This window comes from Calonectris borealis, chromosome 14, assembly GCF_964195595.1.
Source record: "Calonectris borealis chromosome 14, bCalBor7.hap1.2, whole genome shotgun sequence".
NCBI lineage: Eukaryota > Metazoa > Chordata > Aves > Procellariiformes > Procellariidae > Calonectris > Calonectris borealis.
In genome coordinates this window covers 2,162,558-2,184,927 of record NC_134325.1, presented here as the reverse complement: position 1 = coordinate 2,184,927, position 22,370 = coordinate 2,162,558, and the positions used below count along the sequence as shown (strand labels likewise).

The window sequence follows — 22,370 nt, the reverse complement described above, 5'->3', positions numbered from 1 at the left end:
GATAGAAGAACAGGATGAAATCAGACTTCCGCCAATCAAGGATTGCTGCTGAATCCTCCATGGTCCTTTCCTATGTTAAAAAAATTCCAGAATTTCTTTATGAACAGTACATACAAGTTAGACCTGAGTCTCTTTATGTAAGCCTCTAAATAACCTTGGAAGTACTTCATATGGGTATGATATTCAGTCTGACGTTTCAACGTGTCTAGTGAAAGCAGGTATAACCTTGTTTTATGATGGGGATATTCCATATTCATAAATGACTTGCCTGTAACCATAAAAGAGAGGTAGGAGTAGCAAACCAGCAAGTGTGTGTAAGTCTGATAGCTGTCTTATGTGCTAACTCCTAGGTCCTGCTCCCTCAAGATTTACTAAACTGATTCAAGCAAAACTTGCTCTCAGCATCTAGTTCAGCCTTGTAAAATCATCATGAACTTCAGCAAGTTTCAGCACACAAACTAGGTATTAATGTATTTTATGAGTAGTGAAAAAGATACTTTATTCCCACAAATATAATGTACAAATATAATCCACGATGTAAATTGAGTCATTTTTGTTTGCATCTGGTATGAAAAGGAATTTGAAGAGTGATGATTTTGTTTTGTATTCCATTTTTAATACACGCGGGTATGTATATTGCCTTTTTTATTACTAATATTTTAATAACCATGGTTATTGGTATTTTAATTATTTTTCAATCCTAATGTTTCTATGTTGGTCCTTAAGTCTTATATACAGTTCATCTTTCCTTAATCTGTTCTGAGTTCTGAAGTTTCTTATAATTTTCAGTCTTCCAGTTCTATCCTTTCCTGATCTCTTTTTCCTCCTTCTCCTGCCGTACATAATCTCCCTCCACGAGTTTCTTCTCTTCTTGATTACAGGCTAGTAATCCCTCCTAGATTACTACAAATGTAATGACCTTGGTTTTATAATGTGCTTTTCTCTGTGTTTGTTTTTAAGAGTACACATATTTTTCAAAATTAACTACATACAAAATTTAACTCGAAATAATTCAGTCACACTAACTGTTTTCTAATACGTGCTTAGTTTGCTAATGATCTCAAGTCTTAAGTTCTTCGAGAGGTTTCACAAGACACACTTAGTGATTTGTGAATTTTAGCATAAAAAATACAGTCATTTTAAAAGTAAGGTTAAAGTGTCGCACACATTCTTAGAGCTAGAAAATGTATTTTCTTTAAAACTAGAAAAACACTTTGAGAAAAATCCTTAAGAGATTTAGCAAAATTGTTATCAGAAGAAGCCAAAATTTTACAGAATGCTTTACAATGTAGCTGGAGTTGTGAGAATCAAACTTGATTTTGTTTAGAAACAGGCAGAAGGAACAGGAGAGATAGAGGAGTGTACCATTACAATGACATCTGTACCCTGCCATATTTCACTTTGTTTTTTTGCAGAAGACTCAGACTAAGCACCAGCAAATAGTGACTCATATAAATACCCATTTGATTTACAGAAATAATCAGGAGTTCTAAATTCAGAAAAAATACTTAAGCATTGCAAAGGTAGAACTGGGTGACTGAAAACTGCAGGAATCTTAAGAACTCGGGATAAATTAAGGAAAGATGCATGAAAGCAAGCATGTATTAAGGCCCTTATCAAATGAAGTTAATTTGCATAATGAAGTTAGTAACTAATACATTTAGGCCAAATTATTTCTATCCACGAGTGAATAAACTTGATTTTGAAATCAGTGGGCTATGCGCTCATTTATTTTACAACAGAGCATATCTAAAATATATACTACCACCCTTGCCCTCGATGTTTTAAGTTTCCTAGAAATCAGATTGCCTTCTTGTAAGTACAAAACTACTCTTTGAAATTACTCTTTGACCCTTTCTATGAAGCTTTTTTCCTGAATTAGAAAGTTTGTGTCTTTCTGAAGTAAACAAAACAAGCAAATGTGCTCAGGACCTACTTAAATTTTTTTTTCCTTTGAAAAATATGTATTGAAATATGTATTTTTGTATTGTATGTCAGCACATGCATTTTCTATATAATTTCTGAACTGTGTAGAATCTGAAAGTGTTATGAGCTACTGAAAATGTCCCTCTTATTTATGAATTAATGTAGAACTTATTGGAGTGCCAAAAGCAAGTATTTCAGATGTACTGCTGTATCACCATTGTGGCTGTATCGCTATGTTTCCAAAGGTGAACATTTTTCTCACTTTGCTGTAACGCGGATAAATCTGACTTTTCAGCTTTGTTTTGGAGGTACCCTGAATTCTGACACCATTTAGCAATAGAATCAAGATCTTACATGTGCATATTTAGGATTCTCATCTCCTGGGATACAAGTAGTTATTCAGGTAGTAATTCCTCGTAATAATTATAACTCAATTAGACTTGACACTTGGCATATAGTGTGGCTGTTCATAATGGACTTTTAAAAATGCAGTAAGGGGAAGAAAGATAAAGATACGCTGTATATAGACTGTAAAAAAACCAACCAACCAAAAAAACCCCACTGATCATTCTTTTAGTGAGAAACATTTAAAAATAGTGTAGTGTATTTTAGTTTGATTCTGGAATACATTTTTTAAGTCGCTCTTCCATATCATCTCCCATTTCTGTTTAATTCACATTGCAGAGCAGTCTCGGAATATCCAAAATGAATTCATTTTGGACAAGACTGAAATGGAAGCTGAGCTGCACGAGTGCATTTAGTTCACTCTCCTCATGAACCTTGAGTCTGTGAAACCAGATTAGGGCTAGTCCAAAGTAACTCCTCCTGAAACACACTGCGTGAACATCCTCAACACCATTTGTTTCACTGTGCAAATTCAGACAGAGGAAGGAGGAGCCTATTTTTTCATTGAAGTAACTGTGTGCAGGATGTTGATGTGTTGGTGACAATCCTAGTGAAGAAATCTTTTTCTGGGAGTGTGTGTGGAGACCCAAGAAAGGCAAGAGCTTTGGTCTGAGGCTCTTTGCCTCTGAACTTGTGACAAAAATAAGGTGACAAGGCACTTGGCATCTCTCACAGCTGTGCTCTGGAACATGGTAGATAAAATACTAAAATACTTCACAGTAATCTTCTACATATATCAAAGCAAGTTAGCCCTTTGAGGTTCACCGTTTCCAAGTAATTTCCAGATTTCTATGTCTTCTTTCCCCCCGTCGCCCCTTAATACAGAATTCCAAAGAAAAGTATGGCTTGAATAACTGACTTCAAATTTACAGCCCTTTGTACCTATAAAGCAAAAACTTCAAATCCTTTTTTTTTTTGGCTTCTGCAGCAAATTTGGTTTACTACGTCTATTTGTTTTTACTAAATGTATTTATAAGTTATTATCAAAGCTCTCAAACTTACCCAAAGACTAAGCAACTTTGTTGTTTAAGTTGAAATCCACCTATAACTTCATCTATAGAACATGTCAACCTAACTACAGACTCTTGAAATTTCCATGGCACCTATTAAACTTCATCCTCATTGAGTTTCAACAGAAGGAAGTAAACTTGTTCTCTAAATTGGAATCTATTTACAGCCTTGGCTTCTGATGTGATACTCAAACTGGTGAGCAAACTGGGGATTAATCAAGAATTGTGCATCTTGTAAATATTGAGGAAGAAAAATGTTGATCAAGTGGGCAGTTACTTTATTTTTTATTAATTGTATTAAAATTGTGGATTAAATCTGCTTCAAGAAACTATTTTGATAATAATCAGTCATTTACCAATACAGACCCACCATTTTTTACAATGGCAGACTTCTGTTCCTGTGATGATTTTGAATACATCACTCTTGCTGGTGACATAAGTAAACATCTCTGCCACCTTCTCCATGTGGAAGATGAGATGCTCAGAATGTTAATTGGATAATGCCAGTGAGGCATTTAGAAGATGCCAGAGCATTATGAAAATAAGGGTTATTCCACCTGTCCTTGAAAAAATCTGAGGAGACCTTTGACAAATAATTGTTCACATTTCTGAATTTTTCATAATTTTATAGAAAATTCTGGAGTGGGTAAAGTAGTCTTTATGTACCTGTAAGATGTATTTTATAGTATTTTCTCCATTAGCGAAAACTTCTATTTTGTGTTATGAGGAAGCAGCTTCTTAATGACTAACTGTCTAACCAGGTTATCTTGCATGATAAATCAAAACAGCAAGGTTCATTAGCCTTCGTAATGCTTTGGAGTGCAGAAATTACAGAAGTTATTAGTATGTTTTGCATACAGTGATTACATAGTTATATTAAAATACACTTTCAGTGCAGTCAAAGTTAAGCAGTCAATTAGCCAAGTTTAAGAGGTGCTGAAGTTAAATTATTCTGTGTTTGCTTGCGTTAATGAAAATCATCATCTTAGCCATTTTCAGAAAAAAATGTAAAGCTCCAGTTTCAATTTTTTAGTACTGGCCCATGCAGAAAGATTCTTTCTATACATAAAGACCATATTTTTCAGTGTATGTGGGGGAAGAGTGGAGTACCATCAGTAGTAGCATCCTGCAGTCTAACAGATCTCACCTCTGAGATGTGACTTTCCATTCTTTCCAGGCTCTGAGCAACCTGATCTAGTTGAAGATGTCCCTGCCCACGCAGGGGGGTTGGACTAGCTGACTTTTAAAGGTCCCTTCCAACCCAAACCATTCTATGATTTTATGATGCTATTCTTGACGAATGAATGTATTGTTTTCTTAGTAGCTGTGAAAATCAAACTAAACAGCAGATCTCATAGTCTTCTATTCCCCTTTGAAAATACTTTAAGAGGCAAGTCAAATAGTAGTCGATGCTTCTTTAAACAGCTGTGGAAATCCTAAGCTAGTAGACTTGAGTATTGTGTGGAAAAATTGAAGATGTTTGTATGATACGTAGCTGTCTTACCCTTCTGTAGAGTGGCAGTGACACTGGAGGTAAAATGTAATGTCCCATACGCATCTGTTTCTAGCAACATCTTTTTGTGTGTATAAGTTGGTTTTAACCCTAATATATTTCTGTCCTTTTAAAACACTTTGATCCTTTTCATTTATTTTCCTTTCTTTAAATATGATACATGTATATGAATCCTGTGATTAATTCTGACGCACTTGTTCTGTCAGCTGTTTTTCCATGTTAATGCTGGGGTGGTAAAGATGGTGATATTGCCCTTATTTTTACCCCCAGAAGTTCATACAGTATGTTCTCCTAAGAGCTGTGGTACGAAAATGTTCAAATATGTTATACTGAAATATTTCATAGACTTCAAGATACGAATCTTTAAAACTCCATGTACATTTTAAGAATAAAATAAGTTTAAATTTATGGAAGATTTAAAATCTTTTGAAAACAAAGCAAAAACTTGAACATGTTTTTTGTTATAGAATCAGAATGTTATGCTTAATAGGAGACACACAATTTTACTTCTAAATTCCCTGAGCCGCATCTGAAAATCAAATTAAATAGCAAAAAAAAGCTGTTGCTGTTCAGACAATGAAAAATAACTAATTTTGACTACTAAATAAACATTTTGGGTTTATTTGTATAATTTTGTGTGTCCTTAAATGTTACTAAAATATCTTAATGTTTTGAGTAGTTTCTTAATTTATGATTTAGCTAAATTCTCTTTTGGAAATATTTGTGGAACCAAATGCAATTATTTTGTTCTGCTAACACTGACTAGCAGAGGAGCAGAGGTAGGTTTTACCTATTTGTTCAAGGAGGGAGAGATATGATTGATTTGATACTGGCAAAATGGTAGGGGTGTATGGCTTTCTAAACCACTTGTGAGTCTTGGTTTGACTCAAGCTGGTTTGACTTGCTAAAGAAGTCATAAGGTCAAGAAAGAAGGTTTGGTGGTGAAGGTGAATATCAGACATCAGTGAAGAATTTTTTTCTTCTGTCATGTTTGAGGTTGTAGTCAGTGACAGATAACACAGTTATAAAATTCCAGTGATTTCCATCAATTTTAATTATTAGAGCTGAACCTTTTCAAGAAATGATTTAGCCTCTGGGTAAAAACAAACACAAACACTCTGTGTTAGCTTTAAATTTAATTTTGAGTATCCAGTAATTCAAATGAAAAGGTAAGAAAACTTGCATATGTTACTTGTATTTTATTATAAACAACATAGATCTGTTTGCTGGAATGAAACAGCATCTCTGGTTCTGTGAAGCTTATGTATTGCCTTTCTGCACTCAAAATTATAGAACCGATTCTTTACGGAATGATGTTTCTGTATCTGTAAAAATTGAGCACCTTTCTGAATTCCTTCTGAATTACTCATCCTTTCATTGTCTTAAAAATAAAATTTGAATCTGAGTGACTGACCAAATTCAAATGGCAAACAGTACAATTTGCATTAGCTATAAGCTAGAGCAAAGTGCTCCTGAAGTTACACAATCTTGTCATATAATATACTTCCCTAAAACTGCTCTTCTCTTAACTTGGTAACTTCTTAGCTTCCACTTTCCCTCTGTGGCCAGGCATCCTTTTGGGGGACATAACGAAGATTGTCTGGAATCATGTAAAGAAATTTCAGGAATATTTATAATTTTCTGATACCTGTCAAATTATTTTTTTCTAGACATCTGCTAATGCTGTTGCAATATTTCTGAAGAAATAGTTATACATCGTGGCATATTTAGTTGCTGCTCTTGAAGGGAGAAGTCACTGTTTTATTATGCAAAATCCCCACAATTACTGACTGGATTGATATTGCTTTCATCTAGTTGAATTTATAACATCATCCCAGACTTCTGTCTTTCAGAGGAAGAACATGTTTCCAAATAGATTCTTTATTTTAATCAATAGCCTTCTCACCTCTATCTTATTTGCTTAATGTTTGTGCATCATCCTGAAGTGTAAAATCCTGTGACAATTTGATGGTTTTATGAATTCTTTCAGCACTCTTCTGTTCAATATGTTCTTACTTTATTGTGGGTACAAATTGCAACAAAGATGATAGGTTTGAAAGTGGGGGTGCAGTTCAAAACTCTTCTGCCATGGGAGGAGAATTACCTGCCAGTCAAGTTCATTAAATTATGTTGTTATAGCAACTGGTTAGCCTCTTCCATGCTTAAAATATCTTGTGTCAAATAATTAGTACTGCTTAATTGTATTTTATTGCAAAAGAGGCAAGTAATTAAAGAGGTTCTTGCAATGGCTATGGGGCCAGAAAGAGTCAGAAACTACTTGTAATTGGAATATATTTTGTGAATATAAATTAATAGGTCTAATAATCTGTGTCTTCATTCCTCAGGATCCAAAAAAGAATCCAGTATATTTGAATTGCTGTTGCTTGCTCAGAAACATTAATGGATAAAAATTAGCTCTTGGCCCCACTCTTTTGTTTTCCTTTGTCTCTTCTTGTCAGCTTAAGAAACCTATAACGTGTATGATGTATTTAGACCTTCCCTGATGTGATATCCACATAGACAAATGGCCCAATAACATCCGTTTCGGCCTTTTCAGTGTGTTTCTCTGTATTTTGTCTGTCAGTCATGTGTTGCTGCAGGTTCTTTTGTTTTTCTTCCTAGTTTGGTCCTCTGCATGGAAACTTTCTGAGCATTTGATCAAAGACAGCAGTCGTCATAATCCAGAAATGTAGAGTTTTTTGGGGGAAAAGATTACTCACAACATAATATTTAGGATTTCAACTCCACAAGTGCCAAAATCAATCGGAAAAACTAGTTCAACGGATCCAAGTTATGGAATCAGAGCTTACTGAAGAGCCAAAAACCTCCTTTTTTTTCCTGGTCTGAGGAGGTAATTTTTATTTCTCTTCAGGACTTCTGGATTTGATTCACCAGCCATTTTTTGATGCTGAGTACAGAATCCGTCATCCAGCAGTAATAGTTCTTTGCTTAAAGAGAAAACTGTGCCATCCTGAGGGGGGGGTTGAAATAAAAGAGCTTCTGAAGTGGTGCAATAGCTATATTGTGGACTACAACATGTGTAAAGCAGTACTGAGCTTTATTGCAATAGCTGCAATGGAAAATGAAAGAGGAACAGATTACAGCCCTCCACTTTATGTAAAAGTAAGCACAATTAAAATAATACCCAGCAAAAGCCTTACCAATCCCCAACATAGGTCAGTAAGTCTTTCAGTGACTGCAGTTGGAACTTTTTCATCTAATCCAAGCACTGTTCTCCATGTTATTCATGTTCTTGCATTGTAGGGCTTTGCAGTTTTACAGTTGACAGTCCCATCTGGTTTCTCTTCATCTTCTAGCTTTGCTATCATCCTCTTTTTATGTTTTCCTTACTTAACAAGGTCATTCATACCTCATCTCTGTGCATATGACTGTGGCAGGAGCTTGTGATAATTAGGTATGTGGGGCACAGGGAGTTATTCCCAGGTGGCACCTCTGCCATATGGTTTTGAAATGGCTCTTTGCAATGACAAGTAAAGCTTTACTTCTCCCCTCAGGCCTGCCTTGAGGTAGAAAAGTTGACTTATTTGTGGCAATGAACCTATTCAGTATCTTGCCAGACTTAATTCAATGGAATCCCTTTTTTTAATTAAAATAATCAAATGCTTTTCTTGAGCCTTTGCAATAAGCAATGTTCACTGATGAAATCAGAAAAAAAAAAGGAGAATTATAACCATTTTTCCCCAACAGTTGTTTCTAAATTGTGCTTTTTAAAAAAAAACAAAAGACATTGTTTCTTCATTCCACATTGTATCAGTCTCTCTTCTGCTATGCTTTTAGTAACTGATACCTTACAGGATTTTTTGCTCTTTAATTTTGCTTTGGGCTTTCTGGATTCACCTTCTGTTACATGCATATCATAGTGTTTGTTAATATTTAACTTGTTTAGATTTACGATTAGTAAGTGTTTAAAGGACATTCTTTTTCTATTAATTACACAGCTGTACTGGTGATTACTCCGTGTGTTGGACGACTTGTGTAGGGAATGCAAAGTGATAGTATTTTGAAAGTGTTATTGCAATTTAATGTATTTGCATATGGAACCACTTCAGATACATAAATTCCCTACTGCTTTACCTTTAGCAGTGTACTAGGATAAATTGTGAACACTTACTGTCTGAATTTGCTCAAATAATTGCAAAAAACGAACTTCTATAATTCAAAAGCAGCAAAAAGATTTATTTTCTAACTTCCCCAGATGTTAACAAAATTTTAGAATGTATATAGATCCCGCATATGCTGTGAGTATAATTCCCCGTTTTCAGTGTTCCTCTAAATCAACAATTTCTTCAGCAAACCAAAGATCCTTTGTGTACAGAGTGCTGTATACCTGGTAGAGGGCCGTAGTTATGGTTAATGCAAAAGGTAGTGCTGTTTAATTTAAAAAAAATTATATACATACCTGTTAGATGTGAAATAGTACTGCATTTTGAAATTTCAGGTTAATTTAAAGGGAAAAAATGTGGCCATCATTTTGTCCCTTGATTTGCACTCCAAGTGTTGCCATTTGATTTAAGTAACAGTTCTTTTGGAAGTCATTTCAAATAAATATATGCATATTGGTTTTTGCTTTAAAATTTAATCTTAACCTTAACAAATTTTAGCAGCCGGCACAGATATGTTTGTTGAGCAGAAACTAAACAGATAAAAATATACAAATATTTGTTGGAGTTACAGCAAAGATACGGAAGACATTTTGCTGTTTTTTCATGATGAAAAGTGCCAGGCTTTTCTTTAAAACTGAACACTGCCACGTGAATATGTATTAGTTTAACTAAATATCAAAAGATGTAAAATCCGTGTTCTCAAGTATTTACTTAACTGCCCTGGTGAAGATAGTTTCTTAAAAGAGCATACATCTCCACTCTCATTGGACAAAATATAGTTTATTACTTCATAGCCTGTCTTCAATTCAAGTTATGCCAAAAATGGAGGAATTATATGCCATCCAGATTATTCTAAGGCATGTTAAAAATGTACTAACCCTCTGAGATTTGCATTATTTATGAAAGATTAATAGTCATTTGCATGAATTTGTCATCATTCTATCTTTTAAAAAAACTCAGGCTGAAAGTCTTACATTAGTTCTATTGGTGTAAATCCAGAATAAATCTATATAACTGTGACTAAAACATGGTCAATTGAGAGGAGAAAAATCCCTCTGCCAAGTATGAAAAATGAACTTGAAAGTCAGCAGAAATGTTCTTCATTCTTCACTTAACTTGATCCCAAAAGATGGAAAAGAGTATATAGTTCATAGCTTCAAGGTCACTGGAGGTTTGTAGCGTTTACTGATCTGCCGTAGTTTTTCCTTCAGTGTAGTCGCCTTCTTTAGTTACAATCCTCCCAGTCAGGAATTGAACTTATGATTTCTTTCATATGAAGGTAAAACTATCTGCTGTATTGCACTTGATCATTTAAATTTATTACTGCACATCTATTATTACTTCATGCCAAAAAACTATCCCTGAACTGCGTTTCTTTTGTCTTATAGAAAGTGTTAGGTGTTCAGGTTTTCCGAGGTTGAACTTGAGACATGACAGGCGATAATTAAAAGACATGGAGTAGCTTTGAAAAAGTTTTCTGCTTTGTGAGAGCTAGGTTGAAATACCAAAATTTAATTGACATGCCAGCTAATTAAAGTAAAAATTGGAACGAAAGAACCCTAAAATTTTTCAAAAACTATGTGTGTGATAACCTGGAAGTCCTATTTTAGTCAGATTTATCACAAATGAGAATTTGGCAGATTAACCTCAGATGTAAGAGCAAAACTTGCTGGGTTTTGGTCTTTGCTACCTCTAAAAGTCAGAAAATACTACAATATGCTTCCATTTAGGAACATAACCTGAAATAGGTTTCGAATGCATTAGTTTTAAGAGACCATGGGTAACATTTATCAGCAAACTAGAGCAGCACAGTAAGATACATAAAGCTTGAGCAACTCTGTAATTTCATAGCTTCTTTTAGATAGTTTATCACAATTGCTCTTACGGAATTGAATTTTTTTTTTGTAAGGAATTACTTAAATACCATTATTTTAATAAGTATTCTTGCATTTTGAAAGCATTTACTATATACTTTTCAGGTGAACAGAAATAGGTAGAAGTAAACGGTGGATATTTTGTCCTTGTTTGTCATAGCAGCATTGAAAATTACAGTCCTAGGGCTCTGGTAGCTGGGAGTACGGCAGTGTCCCGGATGGGGGAAATAATACCATGAATTTGTTTGTTGGGCTGATATTAAGACCATTCTCAAAAGCATTTGATTTGTTGCACTCAGCAGGATGCTTGGGATCTCGGGGATCTACAGCAGAGCTGCACAAGGCAGCGGTGAGTGCTGCCTTCTTGCTTCTTGGACTGTTCTTCCTATAGTTTAAGAATGAAGCATGTCTTATATGCCGTCTTATAGTGCAGGGCCATGGTAGCAGAGGCTGCCTTCAAGAGATTTGAAGGATACGGGTATTCCCACTGCTTTGAAGGGACAGGGCTGTTCAACAACTGGATCACTTCTATGGTTTAGCACTTTGTGTCAACTTTGCTTTCACAGGTCATGTTTTACTGAAAACCCACTAGCCAGGGAGAAGCAGGCAGAGATACTGGTGGTGGAAATTGTAGGCGTGATTGTCAGCTGAGGAACCTGAACGCTCTTCTGAGGCTACTGGGAAGTGGAGATCTATTTCTGTGTCTCATTCCCAGCATCTTGTGAAGCAGATGGAACCCAAACAGCCGTCAGCTTTCTCAGGCTACAGTCTCCTACTGCAGTTAGTTTTGTTCATCACCTGAAGGTCTAGTTCCCTGCAGACAACACTGCTTCTGTCTGGCCTAAACTATTTCTCCTATTTCTGGAGAGAGAACAGAGCCAGCGTTTCTCTCCTAAGGCTGATGCTGACCTGGGTCAGTTTTACATGCCCAGAGTCCTGCAAGTTTTGTGCTCTGCCTGACCAGACAAGGTAATCTGGGAGCTACGCTGCTGGCAGGTCTTCCCCTTCAGTCACAGCATCCTTCTCCCATCCTTGGGGCCTTCTGCTGCTTGCACCCAGCGTATCTTCCCTTCTCCTTTGCTACCAAGTGTAACCTTCCCGTGGCCATGCCCTGCACGGGCTTGGCCCCTGCCCGTCTGTCTCAGCCAGGGCCTGAGCACCTCCCTGGCACAGGCCTCCTGCAGCCACAAAGGTGGTCCTCTGGCACCGGTCCCGGGTGGGCAGGGCTGAGGTGGGGGCTTGGAAGAGCTGCGCTGCTCCTTTCCTGGCACAGGGTGAGGAAAAGATGTTCCTGCTGGCTTTTGTCGTTGTTAAATCTGGTGGGTGACATTGATATTGACCTTGTGTTTGTACTGGGATGGTTTTAATTCAGGAATGGTTGGAGAGAGATGGAAGAAGCAACTGGCAGAGTTAGCAGTGATGTTCACTGGCATTAAGATCATCTGACCTTTCAGGCAAGGATGGAAAAGAAACGTGATTATTTTTTTATATCTACCTTTTTTAATGAAGTAGGCATGGAAGAGTTAAGAATATCAAAGTAGGTGACTATGCCCTCAACCTTCATTTTCATAGCTGGAGTGGACCAAATTTCATCTCCTGTACACTGAATTAAGATCACCTGAATCTGACCAGGTTCCAAATCCAGTATAACACAGTTTTCATAGCTGATCTGGGCAGCACTGTATAAATATAGCTGATTTGTATATTTTGAGCAAGAGGAAAGTCTGGAAAGCTTTTATGATGTGTGCAAAAAAACCCCAACAAACCCAACCTGACATGCAACAGGACTAGCATAGTTTTAGCTTTTGTTATTTACAGCTGAAGCTGAACAGCAGACGTATTAGTGTACCTGAACTTTGTTCAGCCTCACATCCAAAGAGATACAGCCTCATTTTTTCATATGCATTGCCTATTATGTCAGTTCTTGGAAGAATGGAGCACGGTATTGTACTTAAGAGTAATGTATCTGAAAACGCTTCAACCTCAACTGAGCGTTACTTAAGCATTTCAGAAAATGTACCCTTAAATTAGCAGTTTTATGTTCAAAGATTTATTTTTTTTTAGGATGAACCTGCTGATTCTTGAAACAAGCCTGTAGGGATAAACAAGCATTAGTTTTCATCATGTTGAGAAGTATTTTTAAGCAGAGAGACTATGTCTTGTCTCAGATTCTTAGTAAGCCAGATTATTGGGTGAGCTGGAGTAGAACTTAAGCTTTTACGTTGTACGGTCTAGGAGGGACTAATACTTCTACTGTTACATGATGATGCATCGCCTTGTAGGAATTTATTAGGACCTGTGTTTCTTCTATGAAGGATGGGCATTAAGCTGCAGTAATGCCAGTGTGGTGGTTTGACCCTGACTGAGGGAAGAATCACCTATTGGCTTCTCAACAATGCATATTTTCAATTCTCCTTTAGACCTAGAATTCTCTTAGAAGCCTGGCAGCACTTTTAAGTATTTCAGAATTCTGTAAGGATAACATTTCTGTGACTAAGCTTCTTCTCTTCCACGTAGTAGGTGCTTGTTACATAACTTATACATTATGTACATTTAACGTTGGCAGCAGGATTATTTACTTATTATCCAATATCATTTATTTAACCTTTCATTTACTACTCCTAGCTGTAGTGGAAATTCGTATGCTGAAATCTTTGGTGTTGAGATGATTCTTATCCTGGATTATGGTGGAGGTGGGGAAATGGTAGTATGGCAGGAGTAAGCAATGCTTTCAGTGCTCAAAGCAAATTCTGGCATCGCACTATAGCATCTTTTGTATAATCATTCTGAAACAGCATTGGTAGTCTGAGGCTCGTCCTCAGAGGTTATTTTCCCAGTGCAGTTATCCATGACTAAATGGAGGTGTCTAGAAAGATTTCAGTTTGATACAGACCTCCACATTCTGTCCTTTTTTTTTCCATATGTCACAAAAGATCCAGATAACAAATCCTATCCAGAGAGAGAAAAGTAAAGAAACCCCAGGTATATATCTGTACAGAGACCTAATGAGGCAAGTGATTTTAAAAAATAAAAAAAGTGAGAAAGCTGTGATTTTCTCTATTTTCAGAATGGGGAAGTTCTGCTTAAATTTTACATCCTGCAAGAAATTTAGGTACTTTATTGACAGTCTTTTTTGCTGAGTATTCTCCTTCATGCGTTTTTTTACCCTAATACTTTTGTGACTAGAATTAGTAAAAATGAGATATCCTTGACGTACTTTTTCCTAGTATCATAATGAATAGTTGAAACATTACATTGATTATAAAATAAAGTATAAAATTAATACAGTATTTTAATAACTAAGTGCAGATTATAAGATTTGATGTACAGTGGTGTAATAAGTGCTGCTGTTGACACGTCTACATATTTTGTTAAAATTGTCTTTTCATTAGTAATGTAACAATATGTTTTAACTCTATTTAGGACAATTTGCATGCATGCAGATGTTAAATATCTCACAAAATACCACTTGGCTTTTGATCAGCCCTGCAAGGAGTAACTACATTGTGCTGGTACAGTCGAACGCTTGAACAGCCACTTTCCTACGTAGTGTAAACAAGCTATACTGTAGGATTTAGACAGTATAGAGCAGGTGAATCGACTTGGTTATCAACAGAGACAGCATGCAGTACTCCAAGTGTGTGTGTGTATAAAAAATGGTGGTTTTATCAAGCCATGTGGACCAGTGAACCTCCGCAGTGCAATGTTTTTTAATAATTGAGGAAAAGGGTTTTCTTATTCTTTTTAGGGGTGATGGTCATTAGTGTGTCCTGTAGGTTTTATATTAGATTTAAAATATGTGTGGTTTGTATTGGTGGTGGTGGATGGTATGAATTTAGAGGAAAATCAGTTTGTTTTCACAGTGTGCTGCATTTTAGTGCACCAAAATGTAGTCTGACAGTCTGCTTTAAACGAGGCTTTTCAAGTTGTCCCTGATATATAGCAGAGACAGTTGTGATGGCTAATGAAAACATTTTTAATTATGACATAGGAAGTGTGAGAGAGGGGAGGATCTACTTCATATCAACTTTTAAATTATTAAATTATTTATATTAGACTGTTTTACATATCTGCTATTTTTTCTCTTTTCTACTTAATTTCAACTTAAAGCTGGGAGGATGGGGAAGATTCTTGCTTAGAAGTGAGCACATAGGGAGAGTTCTGTCTGGTATAGTTCATAACTGAAGTGAGTCAGAAAAAATGTTAACCTTGAGGTGACCTGTTTCCTAATTTGAGAGAGAATATTGTTACTCTTTGTTTGCCCAGTAGCATGCCTACTTGGTATTAATTCTGTGATGAATACCAAACATCACATTTTTGTTGAATAGTCACGTTTTTTAAAGTGTGTGCAAAGGTAATCAAGACCAAATGAAGATATGTTTTTATCCAAGACTTCAAATTGACCAATAAACGGAGTTCATTAAAAAAAAAAAATTAAAAAAAAAATCCTTTGCCTGTGGAACCTCTAGCCTCTAGCTCATAGTCAAACTGAACTTTTTTTAGTATGACTAAATAGACTAGTTACTTGAGCTAGTCTGTAAAGGTATGCTTTATTTCATTTGGTTCTCTTGTGCTTTTTTGTTTCTGTGAGCTTGCCTGAATCCTGCTTTTTGTTCTAGCACAGTAAACTATTCTCCCATTAACTTGTCTTCTGCCAGACAGGGCAGTGCCCTTTGGCCAGAGCAGAAAGAGAAGTCCAGTTGATACCGCAGGCTTTCAGAGGCAACAAACTCATTCTTTCAAGACAGCAAAAGCTGCCAAAACCAAACCCGACTGTAAATAGCGACCTGTCATATGTTAGATTGGATAAATCGGAAGGAAAAATCTATGTCTAACTGAACAAATACAAGCAAAAGGATTTTCTGATACTTTAGCTAGAAAGTTGAGACTTGGCAATGTTCAAGAACAACAAAGATTTCTGATAAAAAATATGCAAAGTTGATGCATAGGAACAAAAAGCAACTTAGTAAACAGTTGTTATCATAAATAATTTGCACTGGGAAAAAAGTTCACATTTTGTAGCTCCAGGTGCCTTGAAAAATAGAAGGACAGAACAAAAAAAAAATCTGTATCATTACAAAATAAAATGGAGTTGCTGAACAGCAGTGTGTTATTGAAACAGATATGCAAACCTTCTGCCTGAATCTAGTTATGTCTCTATTGTCTGAGAAATATTTATTGGCTTAGAAATAACGATCTTGTTTTCTTTAAGGAGATTTTCATATATTCCTCTCATAGCTGTCAGTTTGAGTCAAAACCTTAAATATATAAATGTTCACACCTTTTTCTGCCTTGTGTGTGATTACTTCTATTCTTTGATCGATATCTAACTGTAATTTTGTTTTCTTTTTTGTAAAGAAGAACAATTTTGGTTATATTGAGAAAAGTTAGCATGCCCTAGAGTACTTTCAGCTGTACTCGCAGTTCCGTAGTGTAATTTGCCAGCATACCGTTGCGTACACTCTCAGACAGGGCTTTTTCTTTATAAAAACTCTGTGAAGTTAAATGAGAATAAAGGGCACTATTAACATGTAAACTTGTATACGTAGAAATGCTGAAAGGTTCGTGCTTTCTTCTGTGGCCGTAGTAAGGCACTGAAAGGTTTTAATGCTCATTGTTTCCCTGAGACAAGAGCAAGAAGAGGATGCTTCTGAAAAGCTGGACATTGTCTTCTGTGTCTCCAGAGTTCTATAAAATAGGAATACTTGGCTACCTCTCTGCATTTGTGTCCACCAAAGTATTATTGTTTCTAAATTACTTTGAGAATGCTAAACAAGGTGCACTTTTGAAGAGCCCGGAGTAACGGTAGAAATGTTGCTGTGGTTCTGCTTATTTTCCTCGGGCTGGTGCATCATGGCTTGGCTTGTGAGTCATGGCAGAAGGTCGAAGGTCAATAGGTTTGCGTGAGGTTGGTGGGGAAGCACCGGAAAGTGTCATCTGTCAAGTCAGTGATGAAGTATTGTGGAGGAATCAGTGAGAATGACTTTATAAAACTTACTGAAAGCAACACGCCCACAGAGAAACTACTCTGTTGGAAACCTGTTATTATTAAAATAGTAAAAATACTATTACTGCCTTTTAAAAGTGACAGAGCAAAGGTGCAGGCAACAACAGAGAGAAGATTAATAGAGAAAGATGATGCTTGCTTATAGATTTTTCATTTCTAGGCTGCTACTTGGATACTTTTACAGCTTTACCCAAGACACCCCACGGTAATGAAAGTGAACAGATTGGTGTCTCTCTGCAAACTGTGTTTGATTTTAAGTTGTTTTACATGAAATAATCTAAAGGTCTTAACAGAACTATTTTTGGACGCTGCAGACAGAATAAATAAGACTTCTAGAGTGTGCTCTCCACTCCCCTGAAATCCTCAGAGTAAAAACTGTTTTAATGTTAGTTAGTGTCTTCTTTTGATTTTCTAGAAGATACATACTAACTGTCTTTTTGTTGGATAACCTATTTGCTTTTGAAAGAACTTGTGGGATTTGTGTTAATAAAATCCAGATTCTTTAATGTGCAAGAAAGGGATATAGTGGTATACAACTTTAACCACCTTTTACAGTTGGAAGTTTATAGTTATATATTGTAAATATGGTATTACTGAGTATTGAATGGTGAGAGGAGATGGGTAAAAAGGTGCTTAAGTGATCCTGATGGGACCAGTGTAGTGAAAGCTTACTTCATTGTTCCGTCTATTACCGACCCTTATTACTGCACGCTATGTAATACTATATATATACACACACACATATATAATATTTTGCTATTAGTGACTGCAGCTAGGCTTTTCATAAATTTATGCATGCTCACAAAACTATTTTAAAGGCTAATATCTAAAGATTGTTAAATTGTGAGGCATCTCTACCTTTTGCAAGCTGCAATTTTAGGGATCGAGTGAGTGAGAACTCAAAATCTCAATATAATCTTTTTCTTTTTCAGATTTTCTTCCTTTTGTGTTTTCATTTATTACCATTGAAGGCATCCTTTATCAAAACTGTTAGTTTTATGGTTGAATTTTTTAGTAGCTTGTAGTATATTCACCGATTTTGCAGCTGTTCTTTAGAAATGATCTTCTAAAAAGCAGAGAAGGCCTAAAAAATTCTCAGTTTTAAAAACTTTTCAATTTAAAGTTTAAAAGTGTCTCCAGATTATATTGTTTCTTGACATTTTCTCCCACCAAAAAGGAAATAGTTTAAGAAAAGCCTAAACTGCTAAAATGTGACAGTGTCATGGTAGTTGAAATTAAACATTAAATAAAAGGGCGTTTGACTTACAGGTTATCTATATATATATCTCCCCTCTGAAAAATCTTCTTTTGAAAATGGGTATTTGCCCTTTCACATGGTGTCGTGATGTACACAGAGCAGTGGAGAGACTGACCAGTACTGTTTGGAAGATATATACCAAGATAGGGAATGTCCGTAGGAGTACCTCCATGAAAACTGTTTTGGAGGTATTTGTTCTGCATTAGAAATCTAAATTCTTGAGCTTTAGAATATGGCCTTTTATGTGATTTCTCTTATTTTTATTAAGATATGACTCCCTGAAAAGGGGGAAGATGGACCCTATCTAGTTGAGTCTAAAACATCTGTTGCCATGCATAGGCACTGTTGATGGTCAGTTATGGAGATGCAATTCCTGGTAGGTTCAGGGTTTAATACCCAAGTTAAGTCTATTATAACTGAAGCAGACTCAAAAGAAAATGTGTGGTATAGATTTTCAAGCTGAACAGTATTTTATGTCCTTTGACTGAATCACTGAAGTTTGCTATAGTGGAAGATAAGCTCAGTTTGCAGTAGCAGGAGCAAATGATCCTTCCTTCTGGTTAGAGACCTGTTGCTTCTAGTCAGAGTTTTGTTCACGTGAGAACTGAGGAGAAAATGTAAAATGTTAGAAGAGAGCATCAAAATGAGATGTATGCTCAGTAGTGGTTTCCTTTTCATGAGAGCTTTTTTGTTGAAGAGCGGCTCAGGACTAGTAAAGCAGAGCACCTGAGGATTAAAAAAGTTAACCTCCATAAATAAATCCTAGTCTAAAAATTATATATGAAGCTATATATTTTCCTGGAATGTATATTCTTGTTGCAAAACATACACTAGAGACTTGTTTCTTTATATTCTTGGTGAAAAAGCATGATCCATGAAGATAAAGACCTTCTTGAGGGGGACTACAGATCGTGGTTTTTACCTTAACATATTCCAGTGCCATACTATTTTTCATGTTTTGGAAGAGAAGTGTCTTAGAAAAGGAACACCGGCCATAAATCTTGAGAACCTTTCTCCTGGATCCTTTATATATTAGTTGAATGTGCAGCACAGTGCAGTAGTGTGTAGGTGTGGCCGTATTAGTGTTGTTCACAGATACACATCTTTGGCAGGACTGACTGGAATACAGGTATTCCATAATATGTATGTTTTGACTTCTCATTTACTCTACGGAAGGCAATGCTTGTTTTAGTCCAGCCCTGCCCAGTGGGTTTGTAACCAGGAGTATCAGAGTCATAAGAATAACAGTCGGTGTCTGTAGACCAAGAAACGTCCTTTTTGGCAGAGGTATGGCAGTAAATTGCAGTAAACCACGGCAGATAGGAAGTCTTGTATGAAAAGTGGCAGGCAGACTTAAAATCGTTTCCAAAGACTTTTGCGTTATGTGGCCATGTTTTTACTAGATTGTAACTTTTAAATTTTCAAAGCCCAGTTGTGACAACTGAATTGGTACTTTAGCTGCTTAGCTATTATCAAGAAGGAATGTTCTGGGGAACAAAACTGTTGCTTTGGGTAGTTTAAACCAAGGCCTATTTAAACGAGCCAGAATGGCAGTTCTCTGTTTAAGAACAAGTATTTGCAAGGTGGACGTGCAGGTGACATCTGCCTTTTGTTACTATTCCTGATAATCTATGCAAATTTATCATTTATACATGCTGCATTGGCACTTCATTAGAGACTGGCATCAGCACTCCAGAATCTTCATCCGTGCTGACCTCGTTTCAGGCTGGGACCAGAGAAACAGCATGGCTTTCTCTGCAAATGGCCACAACCTTCCCAGCAAATACGTAGTGCAAGGCAGCGAAGCTGAGTTTTCAGTGTTTATCGTACACTTAACTGCTGAGGCAGCTCGGTAAAACAAGAAAGCTAGTAAGTTAGGAGCTGACAGATGAGGAGGCAAATAAATTAGTCTGGATAGGAGTATAGCAGACACGAACTGGGACAGTGGCAGTAGAAAGAGGGATAAATTAGAAAGAGAGAAGAGAAAAATAGCAATAAATGTGAGTCGAAAGGAGACTGAGGTGAGAGATGGAAAGAAGAAGGAAGGCTGGCTGTGATGAGCTCCCTGCCCGTCCCTTTTCCTCTTTGAGAACCTGGAAATGAATCTAGATCTCTTGTACCCTGGGCAGACCGATATCCCATGTTTGTCTGGTTCAGTGCGATGGAAAATTTCTTTTCAATATTTTTTTAAATTTTTTTTTTAAATAACTGCATATCAAATATTTGTTGAATGAAGTACTGAGTCAGCTAGGAGATAATATGTTAAGAGTGCCTGGGTAAGCATTAGTTTGAGTCAAGCAAGTGTGTTGTGATACAGGTGCTGCAATTTTACACAGGAACCCTTCCGCTTATGATGCACGTAGTAGGATAGCACGGAGATAATAGGAAGTACGGCATATCTGGGAGATGTTGCCTGCAAAGCTCCTGTATGTTTTACTGCAAGAAAATGAGGAGTGACTGGGGCAGATGACTACAGGAAGGGAATGGATTGTTCCCAGCGTAGGGCAATAGAAAGCCTGTGTGAAACAGCGCTGGCTTGTGGCTGCACCTCTTCCAGACTCTTCACAGCAACCTTGTTGTCTGGTTGAAAAATATAAAACTTGACTTTCAGAAGCGTTGTGTACGCAGTTGCAATTGAAGTAAACGGGAGCTTATTGTTTTGAACATTGCACTTTGAATTTTTGTTGTCCTTATTAGAGACAATGTAAAAACCAAGTTAATATGTTTCAAGTAGGTCCCCCCAAATTAATGGATAGTAGTGGCAGTTTTGGGCCTAATATTTTTTTTTTCCCCAACTCAAACTTGGAGCTAGTCTTATCACCATAGATGTGATTTGAAGATGAACTTGTTCATTTTTGCTCTTACATACCGTGGTGATAAATGCCCAGAGGCAGGAGAAAGGGAAATAAATTCTCTGTGCCTGGTCAGGATGGATTCTCATTAAATGCGGTGCATGCCTGAACAGCTTTAAAATAGTAATATACCTTATATATAATAGGCTATAAAAATTGCTTCAAGTTGCATTTCTAATTTTAAAGCTTGTTCATATGTATGTTGAACACTCTTTAATTGTGTTGGGATTTTTAGCAAGCGAAATCAGGATTTCCCATCTAAAGTCATACGTTCAGGAATAAAACCGCATGCCAGGATGTCTTGACTGGTAATTCTTGTCTTCTGGGCTGTAACATCTTGGTCCCATGTTCTACATGAGAGTTGTCTCCTGTCATTACTGAAGTCGCCATTCTGGAATGGGGCAAGGTGTTAAAAGCTATCCTTAAATTTTAAATATACAAACTAGATCTCTTTGCATATTTCTCTGGTGAGTCAATTTAAAATTTTATATCTTAAAAAGGGATGGGCACGTTCCAAGGTTTAACTTGCATTATTTGAAAAATAAATAATTTTTATTTTCCAGGACATGTTCCAGGACATGTGTATATTGAGGAAGAGTGCAATAGCTGCTACCATGTGTTTGCTTATGTAGATACTTAAATAGCATGCCTGGCTCGGGTTCATTTGACTTAAATAGAAAATGAAAATCTTTTCTAAAACTGCTATCAGTAGGCAACAATTTACTGATATATGAATGAGCAAGCCACAGCAAAAGAGAGAAGATATTCCCTGCAATGCTGAGTGTTGCAAGTGCCTTTAGAATAATACCAAAGGAGAGAATAAATCTTTCTCAAACTGAGAAATACAAACTTTTTATCTTTTTTTTTGAAGTATATAGTGAGGTGGAATTTCAGCACTGATGGAGTAAGGATAGTGGCTGATGGAAATCAGTTATAACATCTTTTACATAGGAGATGGAAATTTCTTATTTAAAAATAAGATGATTTGAAGGCAAATTTCTCTATGCAAATCCTGTCATGAGCAGAGAAATTATTGCAAGAATTAGACATATTGTGGAAGAAATGGTTTTGAAAGATTTTGCAAAAATAGAAAAATAATTTTAATGCTGCCTTATGATTACTGTGTTTGCCTGTGATAGCTTTATATAATAATCATAAAGATAGAGTATGGATAACGGGACTTTGAGTTCAAATTCCCGATACAATCCCGAAGGAAAACAAGAAACTCGTGGTGCTTGGCCTGTGGCCAGATAAACCCCCGAATGTTTAATCAGGAAAGTTGCCAGCAGAGTTAAGTTCAGCCTTCTTGCTGGCCAAAGATGCAGATTAAAAAGATGCAGAAGAGACAGAGGAACATGTGATAGAGACTGCTCTGATTTCTGTGACACCTCTGTGGCCTCT

General features: G+C 36.4%; 1 protein-coding gene across 5 annotated transcripts in view; it reads left to right on the top strand.

Annotated features, from left to right (window-relative positions):
• The window catches only part of CHID1 (chitinase domain containing 1), a 127,483-nt gene that overhangs the window by 99,012 nt on the left and 6,101 nt on the right, over positions 1–22,370 (top strand). The window lies entirely within an intron of this gene.